At 41.6% G+C, this 17,468-nt stretch overlaps 1 protein-coding gene across 4 annotated transcripts in view; it reads left to right on the forward strand.

The window, feature by feature from the left end:
• The window catches only part of SGMS2 (sphingomyelin synthase 2), a 154,833-nt gene that overhangs the window by 47,029 nt on the left and 90,336 nt on the right, over nt 1-17,468 (forward strand). For 2 of the 4 annotated variants that reach the window (XM_088792364.1, XM_074322680.2), the window contains exons 4-5: nt 4,186-4,309; nt 5,341-5,417. The gene's annotated coding sequence lies outside the window, so the exon portion shown is untranslated. Of the gene's footprint in view, nt 1-4,185; nt 4,310-5,340; nt 5,418-8,108; nt 8,229-17,468 lie in introns of all 4 variants that reach the window. The other 2 variants (XM_074322676.2, XM_088792376.1) reach the window with 2 other exon arrangements.

Genomic DNA, 17,468 nt, shown 5'->3' on the forward strand with positions numbered 1-17,468 from the left:
CAGTTCTTGGGCCATTTGTTTAAAGTGTGGTTCCCTTGCAGTTCCTAATAGGTCTTGGCCATACATAATTGATGGCTTCTATTTTAAAGTTTCTATCAGAAATCAATAAGAATATAAACACACCCACTGTTATAAATGTCCTCACAGTAAGTGCCATGCTATTCTTTTCAGAGAGGTAACGAGAACAATTGATGTATGTCAGTGGTTTCGCTCACATTGAGCCACCGCTGCATGAAATATTAGCTCATGTTAAGGAAGAACACTCTATCCTGAGACTTTTAACTCAGGGTGAGTCATTTAAAGCGTAGTTGGAACTCAGCAGCACTGTAGCACAGTTGAGGTTTCAATGTGTTAAAGAATGTATGCTTTATAGATTATGTTGGGATAGTTTTCCAACCAGCAAATCTAATTAAATTATGACCGTGTAAGTCACTTTTTGGTATTTATTGAAGTCTTTGACTACAATGCATGTATTTGGTAGTTTAACATTGCAATGTGATAATTGCTTAATTAATGTATGACCAATAACTTAATTAAGTCATTCAATAAACATCTATTAATGCCTACTATGTGCCCATCACCATGCCAGGTATCGGTGTTTCCACAGTGAGGAACGCTCTACCCCTGCCTGCAAGGGGTATTCAGTCTACTCTATGTTCATGTTTAAATTCCTCCCTAAACTCTGAAGGATTATCAATAGGTCGTGTTCATCCCTACATTCTCAGTGTCCTACTGAGTGCCTGGCACACAGTTGGTGCACAATAAATGCTTGTTGAATAAATGAATGAATGAAGAAACAGAAGCCACCAAACAAATATTAATATTTAAGATCTAGACTGCCCAGGGACCAAGCAACAAACCAAGAAGCAGTATCCATCTTTCTTTCTCTTCTCTGAGTTCTGCAAACAGGAGAGACATACTCTTTCCCTCCATTCATACCATTTGGCTCCTATGCAGCCCCCAGTAACTATTTTCCCCTGAACACAATATTTCCCCTTGCTCTTTCATTTGTACTACATGAAAAAATTGTCTAGAGTAATGTAAAGACCAGGGTGTTTGTCTTAATCAGCAGCTAATTAGCTGGGGCCCCCTCCCCTTCCATTTCCCAAAGCAAGTCACATGTCAGTTACCATTAGATTTTAATTTGAGATTCTCTAATATATGCGTTTCCTTCTGTGAATTTATCAGAACAAGACTGTGCTCAGAAGCTCCAGAAACCAGATAGGGAGTAGGAGGTAACACAAAGAACAGTCAACTCCTCCGTTCTAAAATCCTCTATGTAGTAAATGAACTCCAGGTTTGAAGGGGGCACCAGATTAGCATGCAGTTGTCCACTGACAAGAGCTGAGTTGCCTTATCCCACCAGGTCTGGAAGAGTCTTTGTAAGTGACCGTTCAGCAGGTTCTCTGACGACTCCAAGGCACGCGGCACCGAGCACCGTTCCCTGGACATTTCCACAAAGAGACCCAGGAAGAAACTGGGCTTTCTCAATTTAAACTGTGGGAAAAGTTCTAAGTAATGAAAAAGAATGGTCAACATAGTGCCACTTCTCTGAATGTAGATCACTAAGCCTAGACTTTTCTGGGTGTGAAGCAATCACAGTTCACAAATCATATTATTTTTAAGACTGTAATAACTCTGTGTACCTCATAAAAATCTTGATAGAGTTCTGTGGTAAAAAATAATTTATTCATTTAACTATAAACTGACCTACAACATGATAGGCAGCAAATTAGGGGCTAAAAGTGAGTGTGAACCAGTTCCTGTCCTGGGGGGCGGTCACAGTCAAGAGAGGGAATAATTCCAAATGTGTTAAGTGCTGTGAAAGAAATTACACAAACAGTTCTCAGGGTAGAGAGATAAGAGCAACTTCTTCTGTTTCATAGGAAGGAGGGTGTGGTAGCTCAGGGCTTATGAATGCAAACTCTCAAGACAGATTGCCCCCCCCACAAACACACACACACAGACCAGCATCAGGCCTCACAGGGTGTGGGGATTACATGAGTTAATTCTTGTCAAGCGCTTGGTAGACATTTCCCATTTGTTAGCTCCTCTCCCCAAACTAAGATGCCTGCCTGGTCCTCTACCCATTGCTATTTGAAACACTTTCTGCGTCCCATATGTAAGTTCATTTTTTCCCTCATTATTGGTCATTCTCTCCACCCTCCAAATCTTTATTAAAAATCTAAATACATGTTGTTGTGCCTTAGCTGCTGACAGCCGTTTCCAAAATTAACAAGAGTTATGCCCCTCCCCTAAAAAAATCAGGCTTGAAAGAACCTAGTTCCCAAGGGCATGGCCAATTGGAAGTGGCCCCAAGTGCAACACTAAGGAGTACTCAAGACTCCCGGTGTCTAGGTAACCATTTTATTCAGTACATGTGTACACTCTTGAGCCCCAGGAGAGGTGGAAGCACTCCAGCTGACAAAAGGCAGGACCACAGCAGTTCCAAAGGCCTCTCTAATCTCAAAGCCATCCCTGGGCTACATTTTGGGAGTGGGGGTGGGGCTGTTTCCCTACTTCCCCGTTTTCCATAGGAGAGGAGGACATTTCTAAATCTCAGCCCTAAGAGGAGAGAAAGGGCTGGGAGCACTTCTGGACTGTCTTGACCCCCACCCCCCACCCCCACCAAGCAAGGAGGAATGATGTCTCTGATTGGCAATGTGAGGAAGAAGAATCAGAACTTATTTTCAGTTCCTTTTCCTCTATTTCAGAAGGCGTGGTCTCAGGATATTATGGATTGAATTGTGTCACCCAGAAGAGATATATTGAAGACCTAACTTTCAGTATCTCAGCATGTGACCTTATTTGGAAATAGGGTCTTTACAGAGGTTATCAAGTTAAAATGAGGTCACTAGTGTGGTCCCTAATCCAATGTGACTGGTGTCTTCATAGAAAGGGGAAATTTAGACACAGAGACCGACACGCATAGAAGGAAGGCCATGTGAAGAGACAGGGGAGAAGACCATGTGACCGTGAGGGCAGAGACAGGAATTTTGCTGCCACAAGACAAAGAACATCTGGGGCTACCAGAAACTGGAAGAAGCAAGGAGGGACACTTCCCCTACAGGTTTCAGAAGGAGCACGGCCCTGCAGATACCGATACCGTGATCTCAGACTTGTAGCCTCCAGACCTGTGAGATAGTAAATGTCTGTTCTATGTCACCTTGTTTGTGGATCAGTAAGTCCTCACGTACAGTATAATGAAACCAATTTTACCACAGGCAAATTGATGTACAAACAAGAATTAAGTTCCTAAGACATCTCATCAACGTTATAAGGAAACACCATTGAACGAAACAACATTATTTGAGGACCTGCTGTACTTTGTTACAGTAGCCCTAGCAAACTAATACACAAGACAAAGGCTTTCTCTGTTTGCTCTGCTATAAATGACCGGCCCCGACAAAGAAAACCTGTCCATCTCAGCCTGTGACTGAGAGGCTTGGATCAAATGGGGGTGAAGTGGGTAAGGCAGGGAGGTGGTGGGTCATATTAAGAATCCTATTAGCAAGCCTCCATCTCTAAACAGTGTTACTGGCAGCAAAGCCAGTAGTTTGATCATTATCTTATTTCTCAATTATTTCTGAATTTGAAGAAGGAAGAGAGACCTGGTTTTCTGACGTCTTCTCCAAATCTAGGCTGAGGCACATAGTTTATGTTTATTAATTCATTTAACCTGTATAGCAGCCCTATAAGGGTATGTTCTGCTATTATGCCCATCTTACAGATGAGGAAGTTTAGGCATGAAGAGATCACGTAACTTAAGCACAGATAATATTGAGGATCCAGGGCCAGAGTCTGTTCTTGCTGCCTCTGCAAAGGCTGCATTCCAAGGAGTAAATCGTTAAATGGTCCTATTGGAAGGGTTCTCATAGCCAAATGTATGAAGAGAACCCTGGATGGAAAAAAGGAAACTTCTCTTTAATCTCTCCTGGTCATCTCAGAGCCTTACAATGCCATGGTGCCTTATGACTCTGTGAGGATATGGGGTGCAGCTTTTCACCACAGAGAACTTGTCAGGGAGCATCTCTTGGGACTAATGTTCTAAGGAACATCAGTTTGGGAGACATTGAGAGAATACTTTGGGTGGGAGGTACTCTTGTTTGAATGTCGTTCTAGGATTTTTTATAATTTCTGTATGCCAATCAAATACTCACAAATTCCTTCATTTAAATTTTACAGAGTTATAGATGATGCACGTTTGTAAGGCTGAGCCTTACAATCGGGATGGCTGACGCTGACACATATCCAAGCCATTGCAATATGTGACAGTGGAATTGCTGTAACAGAGCAAGGGCAGCAAAAGGTATGGCTCAGTCTAAGAGGGAAAAAGGAATGGTTTATGGAGGAATTGGGGTTGGAGCAGGCCTCGAAGAACAAGTAGGCGTCCAGGCAATCATTTTGGATTAACTACTTTAGGCTTAAATTAGTTCTGCTCCAGGGTCGGGTGAGAAACCCCGGAGACTCTAGAGGTCAGTTATGATCGTAGAGTTTGTACAGCGGCGTTATTCCTTCAGCTCAGCAGAGATCACAAATCGGTAGCCCCTGGGAAGCATGTGACCAGCAGACTCTTGTTTGGCCCGGACAGTGTAGCTGCTGTGTGTATGTGTATATATGTGTGAGGGCAGATTTAGTTTAGTCCATGCACTCTTGGGGCCACCATCACTCCCATTTTACTTACCTGTCTGGTCCCTGAAGGCATCTGAGTTTCCCCCTTCTAGGCTAGTGTAACCACATGCCACAGGTAAAAAGACGTGACAGACAGTGTCATGGAAGACATCAGGTAGGTAGGTCCCTGAGGGGGAATTCCTATGAAATTTCCCTCTGGGAATGTTTGGCTGATTCTTCTCAAGTTAGTTAGCGCAATCTCCCCCCAAAATGAATTCCCACTCCAGGGCACTGGCATATATTTGTGCATTAGCCCTGCCTCTAGCATTCAAGTTCAGTCATTTTTACAATAGATTATATTACGTTAAACTTGGCAGATCTGCCATTCTCTTAAATATGCTGGGAAAAGGAGAAGGATACGATGCCAAATAATTTAAAATGTCATCTTTAAAAATCATTAAGTAATGATCGGCAAGCCAGCTAAGTCATTTTCCTAAGGGGCTTTTTATGTTTGTTTTGGAATCTTTTATAGTTTTGGTTGTTCTTCTGTACGAATATGGTGGTTTCATTCATGTTCAGAAAGTAAACACTGTGTTTGACTTTGAATATATGTTTACAGTATGTTGTTACGGTGACAGGCACTTGAGTGTAATCAGTGTGTTCCTACCTACAGTACTCGTAGTAGAGGTGTGACCACAACCACTAGTCTCTGCTTCTATATAATTACAGCAACACAGGGTCGGGACAAAGATAACAGAAGGCCTCCGTGAGCCACTTCTCACCTTTTCTTCTCAAGGAGAGCAGAGGTAGGAAATCACTGTCTTCACTCCCCCAATCCAATTCCGGCCTCGCAGCTTTAAGCTATTCCACAAACACAGCAGGTTTTTTTATTTCCTCTGTGCACAGGCATTTTCCCAGTAAGGGCACTGTGATTCTGAGATAACATAGACCTCTGTAGAGTAAGGCCCCCAAAATGTCCTGACTGTACACTCCTAGCTTCTCTGCGCAGTCCTGAAGGGACTGCTGGGGTAAGACCTGGGCAGAGCGGCTTGCCCATCAGGCAGCGTGCCCATCAGGTGGCCCACTTGCAGAAAAATGCAACGTGCCTCTCCCTTTGCAGAGATCCTCTCCCGGGGCAAGAAAAGGTGCTCATACACCTAGCGTGGGAGAAGCCATATGCTGAAACATTTATAAGTGAATGGAAAATGATGGGTTGGAATAGGTGGGGCAGGAAACTTTGCTTTTCATTGTAAACACTGCATTGTTTGATTCGCTAACTAGTTATTCCTACTTTATTTTTTAAAATATTTAAATCCACCCTTGAATGTTTGCGTTGCTGCCCCCTCCTCCTCCTTGCAGGCAAAACTTTCTGAAAGAGGTGTCCCTACTTCCCGTCTCCCTTTTTGCATCTCCTGTACAATGTATTTAAACAAGTTATAATGTGTAACTGATTTTTATCTAATATATGCGTACAATTTTTAAATGCTCAACTAGTACTACGAGGCTTTGCTAAAAACTAACACTCCTCTGCCCAACCTACATTCCTGCTCCCCCATCCCACTCCTAGTGGAAACCGCTTTCAACATTTATGCTGTGTCTACCAGGAATTATTTACATATTTTAAAGTTGTAAATTTATACTGCCATTTCTTGATCTATTTTAAACATTTCCTATGTACCTCCTATTATAGAAGTTGAAGTATGTCATCACACACACGCACACACACACACAAATACACACCCTTTCCCTTTCCTTCTGCATCCTCTTAATATAGCTGTAAGGTCAGCCAAAATATTTTTTCCTCTAACCTTTCTAAATTCTTCTGACTGGGCTAATAATCCAATTGGCAGAGCAGATTAACAGGAGAAAATGTCTCCAATTTATTATGGATGTACATGCGGGGGTGCCATAAGAATATGAGACCCGAAGACGCATTGGGCAGTTGAGGTTTATGTGCCGTTCTGGACAAAGGAGAGGGAGGCAGCAGTCTGGGATTTCAAAGCAAAGGCAGGCAATTCACAGGTAGATGAGAAATAGCAAACATGTGGTGAACAAATCTTGTTGGACCACCCAGAAACAACGGGACACAGAAGGAAGTTCAACAAACAGGCGTTGCTCCATTTCTCCCTGTCTGCCACATTTAGTTTATATTATTATGCTAGTGTGATGCTCCTTTTCTTTAAGCAGGTTTTTCTGCCTGAATTCCTTTAGGCAAGTAGGGAAGAAGTTTCAAAGGTTCTTTCTGAATCTTTTGTTTCTTAATAACCAGCTCAAAATCAATATCACAAAAGGTACATTCGGGGGTGACAAAACTTTGGTCTCCTTCATAGCCTTGTTTTAATTTTTGGCTAAGTCAGCAATCACTTACATTGCTATGACCGAACCAAGTTGCATGTTCAACCCAAGTTGCATGTTATGAATATTTCATCTTCGTACAACATTTTGTTTTTCCTGGAATTGAAACTGTCTTCTCATGTGTCTACCATTTATTTTTTTCTAAGTGTTCCAATAGATCTACTGAATCTTTACCAATAATTTTTCCCAAGCATTTGAAAACATCAGCTGTCTTCTGTTCCAGGCAGGAGAGGTTGGTTGCCCTCTAGAGAGACCTGGTGTATGGCACTCTCCTCACTATTCTCCTCTGTTGGATCCCCTTGTATTAATCAGGGTGGGATAACTGCCATTGTTAAATAGATATCCAAAATTATAAAAAGGCACACTGTCACTGTTTATTTCTTGACCACTGCTATGGACTGAATTGTGTCCCCCACCCCCGAAATTCATTTGTGAAAGCTCTATCCCCAGTGTGACTGTATTTGGAGATAGGGTTTTTAGGAGGTAATTAAGGTTAAATGAGGTCATAAGGGTGGGGTCCAATAGCATTGTGGCCTTGTAAGAAATGGAAGAGAGAGAGAGATGTCTCTCTCCACCATGTGAAGACAACAGCAAGAGACTGCTGTCTTCAAGTCAGGAAGAGGGCTCTCATCTGACATTGTCCCTTCCAGCACCTTGATCTTGGATGTCCAGCCTTCAGAACTACAAGAAATTAATGTCTGGTATTTTGCCTATGGTGTTTTGTTATGGCAGCCTGAGCAGACTAAGACAGTACCTTTTTTATTGGGTAATTCTAACTGTATCAGTATCTGTCAGTCTCTTCTCACGAGTAATTTAGATTCTCCAGAGAGGACTCCTCCAATCTACTATCCAATGTGTTGACAAAATTTCAGGAGTACAGCAGCGGAAGGGAATCTACGAACTATAATTCAGTATGAAAATTTTCATTTAATCCCCACATTTCTGACTCCATGCATTTCCTACCCTTATGCTGGTCCTGGTGTCCCAAAGTCAAGAATCTCTGTCTAATCCAATTTCTCCTTGGGCAGGCTGGAGGTACATGAAGATGTATGTAGTCCTCTAGCTGGGTCATATAAGAAAGGGGATCCATGAGTTCAATCATTCTATAAAAATTTTCAACCATGTTCCCTGTTTTCATCCAGGCACCTCACCTCCACCTTCTGCAATACCTGCTGAATCCAAACACAGAACATCTAAAGGGTTCTACATGGCAAACTGACTTGTTTCTCATCAAAATTCCTCAACTCTGTGACTGCCCCCAGGTACAGAGGCGTATATCCCCCTATCCTGTAGGTCAAGTCAGCTTCTAATTCTCAATATGCTTTCCATCTTCCAAAAATGTATTCACATTGCTTATCTGCTTCTGCCTCCTTTCCTTTTAGTCTCGACTTGTGACTTATTATCTCTTGTTTCTTTTGTTGTTGTTTTGTTTTGTTATTTATGCTACAAACCTTTATTTACATAGTTCTTCAGATCCTTTGCTCTTATTAAAGAGCAGACCCTCAGTATAGCCTCAAGCCATGCTGGCAAACTCCACCTCAGTTTCCATCTCCCCCAAAATTGTGTTTATCACGGGTGGCAAAGATCTCCATGGTTGCCAATGATGATGGAGGCTTTTCTAGCCTTATCTTGCTCAACTATGCAGCAGAAGATGACACTGCTGACCTCTGTCTCCTTTACATAACACTCCTCTCCGGGTTACGCCTGCTGTTTGTCTACATTACTGGTTCTAATTGACTCCTTTATTGGTTTCTCCATCTCTACCTGATGTCGAAATGTTGGCATTTCCTAGCTCTTAATATTGAAACTTCCCTTTTCTAGTCATGTTTTTTTCCCTTGGGTAGTTTCATCCATTCTCATGGCTTTAACTGTTACCGACTCCCAGATTACTATTTCCAGACTTCACCTTCTCCTCTGAGCTCCAGACTTATCTATCCAACCATCTATTTGCCATCTCTTAGACATCGGATAATTATTTTTACTCATTCAACCACTATCTATTGGGTTCATACATATATGCCATGGAATATTCTAGGTTCTAGGGATGTGTGTGTGTGTGTGTGTGTGTGTGTGTGTGTGTGTGTGTTTCAAACCTCTCTCCTTTATGATGCTTATATTCTGGTGAGAAGAGACAAAGATTAACAACGGACCTTATAAAAGAGTCATAGTATAATGGAAGGTGATGAAATAGAAGTAGAACGAACAAAAGAAAAAGTAGAGGGCTGGGGATGGAAGAACAGTTGTCATGTTAAGTAGGGTGGTCAGCATAGACCTCACTGAGATGCTGAAGTCTGGGCAAATGTTTGAAGGAGGTGAGGTCAGGAAGATATCTATGATATATGTAGGAAGAGCATTCTGTGAAAAAGGAAGAGACACTACACAGGTCCTGAGGTGGGAGTGTACCTGGCACGTCCGAGGGACAGCTAGGAGGCCAGTGCAGCTGGAACAGTACGAGCACGGAGGCGTGGAGAAGTGAGGTAATGACTTGGGCTTTCACTTGGAGTTAGATGTGGAGTCATTGGATGACTGTGAGTTACAATTTAAAAAGATCCTCTGCTGTTGCACAGTGAATAGATGTGATGATGCAATATGAGGAAGACGAGGGAGACCAGGCGGACCCTCGTGCAGAAATGTCAAACTCAACATGTACAAAACTGAAGTTTTAGATTTGTTCTCCTTAATCTATTCTTCCCTATAGGCTTCCTTCGTCAATAATTGGCTCCACCCAGAAGGGAAGGCCAGGTACCTATGAGTCATGCTTGTTTCCTCTTTTTCTATCACCTCCTTCTCCCTAAATACGTCTCTAAGAAAGCCCATCCCTAATCTGTGAGCTCCTCCCCATCTCTAAACCATCATTCCTGGTCAATAACCATCGTCTCTTATCTCTAACACAAGGCATTAGCCAAGTCGAATAAGCTTCTGTCATTAATTTTGTGACAATTGCTGGGGTCTCCTACACTGGAGCTACCAAACGCTACAGGGGCATATCTTCTGACGATTGGGGCACATTCCCTCACTCAGAGATCCTCTTGCCTTCGTATACCCCAAGTCACCAACCACCATCCATCCTCCAAAAAGTAAACTTTTTTCCATTAATTATTTAAATCTCTTCTATTTTATAAAAAGTCAAACATGCCAAAATGATCTTTAAAACAATTTACTATGGAAGAAACCACCAAAACAATACAGAAATCAGAAGAAACAGAAATAAAATTTTCCATTTGGGGAAGGGAGAAAAACACAACTACGAAAGCATTCCTTTGCCTTTTTTCTCTCTGCCACCCAAGTTCTATTTGGACTTGACAAGGCCAAACTAAACTTTTTTGCCTTGTTTGGAACTGCAAGGATTTATCCATTCTTCTTTTTTTTTTTTCCCCAGACCTCAGCAATTCTCTTCTAATATAGCTAGTTTACTTCAACCTTTCACCATAATCCCATTGGATTTCTCTCCCCATTTTCTCTAGAGAATGTGATTTGAGTACATATTTCAGTGCCATAAAGGAAATTCTAGTTGGTTTGGTTTTTCTTCTCTATTACTGCTCAGTGGAGTTGGCACTCTCCAAGATTTAAAAAAGAAAAAAAGATTCTTTTTTTCATATATGTTTAAATGTGGCAAAAGCTATGCATTCATCCTTCTGTCATGGGTAGCTTGGAAAAGATCATGGGCGGCTGTCTGAAGGACTAACAAATTGCCTTATTAAATGGTGGTCTCAGTTTGTTTTGCTTTCTTGATTGTTTCATTTCTTTCCTTAACATTTCTGCAATTTGCAGCATTCCTGCTCATGCAAAAGAAGAATAATATAGCAGTTAAGAGTGCAGCAGTTCTGAAGCCAGCTGCTTGGGTCGAAATCCTAGCCTGGCTATTTCTTAGCTGTGTGACCATGGGCAGGTCACTTAACCTTTATCTCTCAGTTTCCTCATCCTATTGATATAAAGTTGAGATATGCCCAGCACATTCTGTGTGCAATGTAAGTGCTAGCTATATCTAAGGGCTAGGTATACAATTATTGCTGGGGATTAAATGGTAGGCAAGACTGATAACCGTGTTGCCCTGTGGAGGTTTCTAACTGTAGGACCAGCAAATGACTTAACAGAAGCCTTGGTTTATTTATAATCAGGTGTCTTCCTTACAGGAGCATTGTGGGAATCACATGAGATATGCCAAGGAAAATGCTTAAATAGCTTATGGTGAATATTAAATACTTAATGTGAGCTAATGTTGTCCAATAAGACAGGCAGATAAACAGCTTAAGGGATGGAATAACTTACGCAAGGAGAAGTTTAGGGTGCTATAGGCGCACCCACTAGGATACGTAAATTGAGTCCTGATACATAAGGAGGACTTAGGCAGACAAAAGAAAGGGAAGAGAGTTCCCAGAAGGGGAAGCCAGAGAGCTTCACGGGTTTAAACAAACTGGATATTTAGCACAATGAAGAATGGGAGCTGGGAGTGGCAAAATTTTTAACTGGAGTGGTAGGCAGAAAGCAAGTCAAATAGACCTTTTCAGCTGTACTCCGAGTTGTACTTTATCTTGAGAAATGGCAGAAATAAAAAGCCATGTGATTGGCTTAAGGAGGGGAATGATAAAACCAGAATGACATTTTATAAAGAGCCCAATGGCTGCAGGACGTCGAATGGAATAGAAAGGACTAAGGCTGAAAGCAGAGTTCCCTTTAGGAAGCTGCTGCCAGTTCTAGGTTCTAAACGAGGGCTGGAAGGCACGACCTGGGACAGAGTAACGACAATGCTATATGGAGACCTGACATCCTTCCTCAGTCCTGTTGCTTTGGTGAGCACTTCATGTATTCAGTTTGAAATCTTCTTTTTTCCTATACAGATACTGCTGCTACCATCTCTTTGGCTCAGCCCCTCTCACCTACAGCAGCGAGTGGTATTATTTGTCCTCCTAAAACTCCCCAAAACATCCTGCCATGGAAGCAGGGCTGGAGGAGGGTTGACCGGCATTTGCTTATTGTCTCCCACAAAGAGAACACTTCGTAATCAAATATTGCTGGAGGCTCATAGCATTTGTTTTACGCGCTGCCATCTGGAGCTGCCCCTAGATGTGTCATGTAACTGCCGTGCCACAAAGATAATGAGGATGGCAGTTTTCCATCTAGAAGGTTAATGTTTACCTCACTGGGAGTAGGAATACAAGTACTTCTTCATAAAGTTAAATTATTAGTTACAAACTTCTCCAGCACCTGACCATATTTTATCCAACCATTCTAGAAGAAGTCCTTGGAAACGACTTGTCTGTTGGGCAGTGGGGTGTACATAAACTCTTTCATGGGACCCCAACCCACCCTAATCACTTAATCACCAGAGTTCAAGGTGACTCATAATCTAATATAGAGGTTGTGGGTTGTGATAAAGTAAATGAGCAATAAATATCTTATTCAAATAAAGAAGAAGTGCCATTTTGGAGGTCATTGGCCCTCTCTTTTCCTCCTAAACCCTTATGGTATTTGGGGTGGAGGGAGTTTTATGGATTTTGTCTCTATTGTCATTTTTGCTCAATAGAAGCCCTGATCAGAAGAGCCTCAAGCAAAATGATAAGTAAACAAGGTGAATTTAGACATTGTCCACTTTTCACTACTCTGCATTCCTTGCCTTCAGTGCCTTCACCTGATATGCTCTTAAAAGCAGGAAAATGAATGAACTAATTCACAATAAGGCTTTAGTATGTGTGTCTTAGTGTAAAGTAGATCTAGACCTAGAGAAGCAAAGGTGACTTCAGATTCAGAAGGCCAAAGGAATTTGCTGGAAAACATGAATTTAGGGTCATGAAGATAACAGGAAGAAGTGCAAGTCAGAACTGGTTCAGTTGAGATCAATGTCCAATCTGAGAGCCATGAACAGCAAGTCTTCCCCCCGTCCTGCCGTCTCGCCATCCCCTGCAACTTTAACATTTAAAATCCCAAACCTTCCAACACCCTGACCTCAGATCTTTAACTGCCACTACTGTAGCAAGCTTCAACCCCATGGTACTTATGCAAACAATCCCATGGCCATAAGTGGGTTAAACCATATCACTTAGAACTGTGCCCATTCCAGAGTAATAAACGTATAAATTCCTGTCTCAGAAAGCAGTGGCCTCAGATTTACACTTGAAGTTCATGGAGACTTCAGCCTTTACCCCTTTTCTCAATCTTAGCCCTTCCTAGCTTTAGGGCCTCTTTCACCTGAATTCCATTCCCTCATTCATTAAACTAAATTTACTAGGTTTCTACTTTCTGCTAGACATTGATCTAGACCAGTTCTCATCCTTGGCTGTATACACTGGGATCATTCAGAGACCTTTAAAAAATACTACACCTGGGACTCACCCAGAGATTCCAATTGAATTGGTTCATGGTGCAGTTTAGGCATCAGGGATTTCTAAGGCTCTCCGGGAGGTGCTAATCCACAGATAAGGTTAAGGACCACTGCTCCAGGTACTGGAGATACAGCAATGCTTTAGCATTCTTGTTGTATCTTTGCACTGACCTTTCTCACTAGACTGTTTATAAATAGTCCCTTCATAAAACTCTTTTTAGTTAAACTCTTTGGGTGTGCCATCGTTTTCCTGCTAAGACCCGGAGCATATGAGTACGTGTATAGTCACCTGTCCGTGGTTCGGTATTTCAACAAATATGAATACTATTATTATTCTGTTTTTCTCTTAACTTTTTCTATTTTTGTAGTTATGTAAAACTTAAATTACCCAGCATGTTTCAGAGGCTATTTTCCTAGGGGATGAAGGGACAGTGAGAAGACAGAAGCTAGCCTGTTGGCACTGGTAGACACAATTAAAGTGGGTTCTTAAGCATATTGGCATGCTGTCCATTAGTTGGGTTGAAAACAAATGTGAAATAAGTACATTAAGTTTTAAGGTAATTCCAAGTGAAATATGAGCACATTATGAGAATGTAATTCTAATGTATTTATCTTATTTTCCCAACTGTACTGAGAACACTTTGAAAGCAGTGTGTGTGTGTGTGTGTGTGTGTGTGTGTGTGTGTGTGTATGCTACAACTTTTTCTCCCTTATAAAGCGCAGCATAAAGTAGGTAGTACTTGATAAAGTTTATGGGATAGATGGATCAAAATGGGTGAAAAATATAATTAGTCAAATATATTTATTGAGTAGCAACAGTTGCTAAATGGAGAAACCTAGAATACATACAATAAAAATAAGATAAATTCTTTCCTTCAAATTTAATTAAAAATAAATATAAGGAATGAAACTAGACCAGAGGAAGAGAGGATAAAAGGAGGACAAGATTAATTTATGAGAACTAGATAAAGAAGGATAAGGGCAGGAGAGCATGAAGAATGCCAAGTTGAGTATATGGAGGGTGGAGAAGCAGTCATGTGAAGAAATCAAATAGAGAACAATGTATTTTAAAAGCACAGAATAAAATAGGAAATTTTTAAAAACAATTATTATATGCAATTACTTTCTTCTAAATCTTAAAGTGTTTGATATGAAATACTGAATGCAGACTAAGGAGTCATTGAAATTTAAGAGGATGTTGTAAAGATACCATAAATGAGTCAATGATATGTGAGCATACTCTGAATTCTTTTCAGTAACATTAGTACAAAAGCAAGGTGTTACTTCATATTGAATTTATGGATTGCATATATAACATATACTTTGATGCTCACTGTCCAAAACACACCTAAGATTAGAAAGGTTGAAGAAACTGAGAAGTCAAAGATTTTTGTCTATTATTACTCATCTTCTATGTCTCTTTATCCTATATTTATATTTAACTACTAGGAAGTTGTAAAGATGACTAATAAAGTATTACATGTTTGCGGTCATTGACTGGATAGTTTCACATAGAAAGCACAACACTGTACAGTTATTACCTACCCTTCATTATAGAAAAGGTTTGGATCAACAGGCAGACTTTGCACCTTTCTCGTTAGACATTTTAGTGGGAGCTAACAGCTGAAAAGTCGGGTCTGCATAAAGTTAACATGTCCTCCCACAGTAGCGTCCTTCTTCACATTTTAAATTAGGAAAAAATAGTCTGTTTTAATTTGCAATTCACGTCCCATCCCGTTTAAGAAGGGCCAGGTTGAGTAAGGTGATATGATTACATACAATGCCCTAACAGACTGTGTGGAGGAAGATGTATGTGTGAGTGCACATTCTAATTGGAATAGATCCAGTGGAAACAAATGGAGAGAAAGCCATTGAAAACCGGAGTGTGGCCTGGGAGACGAGCAGGCTGTCCAGATGTGTCCTACAGGGAGTCACTTTCCCAGTGTGGACACCAGTCTGTGAACGCTGGTCTTTAGTTTGTTTGGTAGGCTTAAAATTCAACTGTGCCAAAATAGCAAGGTGACTGCCCTTCCAGAGACTGACTCACAAGAATTAGTCACAGAACACTCTAAACATCAGGGTATAACTATTAATCTCGTTAGTGAAGTCTATTTCTCTAGACGAGATCCTGGACCAGTGACTGTCAGGGATGGAGGTTGGGAGTGGGATGTGGAAGATGACCCTCCCTATTTTGAGAAGGAGCCTCAGTCTGTCTGGGGAAGCTGTTTAAAGCTACCTCAATCCTTTCCCCTCTCCCCTCCATCCTCCCTTTTACTCAACACCTCTTACCCAACCTTGAAATTCTGATAGCCCCTGCCAAGATGTCATAGTCCTTGATTTAAACTCATGGCTAATATTTCTTTAGGAAGTGTAGAATTTGCTCAACTACATAGGAAAAAAAGCTAGAGAATCATTTCCTTAGGCTAAAATTTCCCAAATTTTTCTCAACATAAGAATCATCTCAGGTACTTACTTTAAATGGTATCTGTAATCCCTCCCTTAAAGATTCATGTGGGCCTCACATGATGATTCTTATGAAACTGGAAAGTTTGGGCAATGTTGCTTCAGGCTAATCTATCTGGGAATCAAATCATTGTCTTCATGCAGGCGTCCTTTTTGCCACTGCTGAATTTTCCAAGGTACCTGTTCTCACTATCCTCCAGGAAACTCTCAGAACTTCATCTGCCATTCCTCGTGTGGCCCAACACTTACCCCTTTGTGGGGGAAACAAGGGTCAAACAGTAAAAACAAAGCAATGTCAGTGTTAGCCAGTCAAGTATACACACAGAATCTTAGCGGTAAGACAAGACCTTACTTGTGGTTCAGGTACTATATTTCAACCACCTGAGTCCACCAAGTGATGGGTGCTGGGTACTGTTCTCTGCAGCCCAATCAATCTCCTCCAGTTCCACTCCTGCTCCATCAGAGCTGTAGACTATCCTAACAGACCCATGGTTTCCTCTCCTGATGAGCAGAGTATGGCCCCCAACCTCCACTCCTAACAGAACCCTCTCTTCCCCAAGAAAATCTGCTCAGTAGTTTTTAACCAATTTTCTCCTGCTTAGTCCCAGCATATTGGTTATTCATTATCAAGAATATCTAAGTGTAGCTGGTTAGAGGCAGGTTAGTGTTTTTGGATCCCGAGGGAGAAAAAAGAGAGGGGGAGGCATCCTCACAGTAGTTTGGCCTCTGAATGGAACAGCTAATGTAAAATGAGACCATTTGCACTAAGATTAACCTCCTCTTGACATCTCCTGAACTTTATTATGCTAAATAAGTATGTCTCCATTCCAGCTTTGAGTTATATTACACAAGACCACTTTCTACTATGCTGGCTTCGGGAAATGGTCAAGTTGTCAGCTCCAAAAAACGTAAGGGGTGGGTTTAGGAAGAAAATCTCCCCCACCCCACTCACATGCCTAGTCCATCTCCATACACTTGTTTCTATGATACTCTGTGATTTATTTCCCCTGATCTCCCTGACTTTACCCATTGCTCCCTAACCCTTCTCATGTATCCTCTGAAATCCCTACTTTATAATCACAAACTCTCCAATATGCTCAATTGTTTCTTGGAATATTCCCTACATTTGGGGGCCTTAACTGAAATCCAGGGAAACTTTTTCCACGGCCTGTATAGGGTGTCTGATTATCTTCTCACGCTCTACATATCTTGGGGTTGAAAGGTAAAGTCTGTGTCCCTTTGATTTCTAGAGATGCTTCTGGACTGAGGTTATGCCCCGAACCTTTGAGGCATTCACATCTTCTGTACCACCCGCCTTCCTCTCCTCGTCCCAATGTATTATCAATTGTTTGGCACCTGATTTACAGTCTTCTTCTCCGCCTCTCATGTGGCCGTCATCTGGGTAGCTTCAGCATCCGTGAGCATTACTCTTCTCATGCCCTGAACTGGGAAGTGACCTCTTTCTCTTGTCCTCTTTCCCTCCACCTCACTCATCCACTCACAGCCCCATTCCAAGCCCTGCCATTGCCTCCTACTGCTCAGATAAATTGTTCCTAAATCTCACCACCTGGTCTCTTATGCTTCCAAATTCTTCCATCGGTTATCCCTGGTTCACGTCCGCAACGTCTTCAGGATCTCTAGGCTATTGATCTTGTTACTTTCCTTTTACCCATTGGTTCCCTCCTTCTTTTCTTTGCCTCTCTCCCTGACCATCTTTTGT

Source organism: Rhinolophus sinicus, chromosome 1 (assembly GCF_057876585.1).
Source record: "Rhinolophus sinicus isolate RSI-liver-muscle chromosome 1, RSI-T2T, whole genome shotgun sequence".
NCBI classification, from domain to species: Eukaryota; Metazoa; Chordata; class Mammalia; order Chiroptera; family Rhinolophidae; genus Rhinolophus; species Rhinolophus sinicus.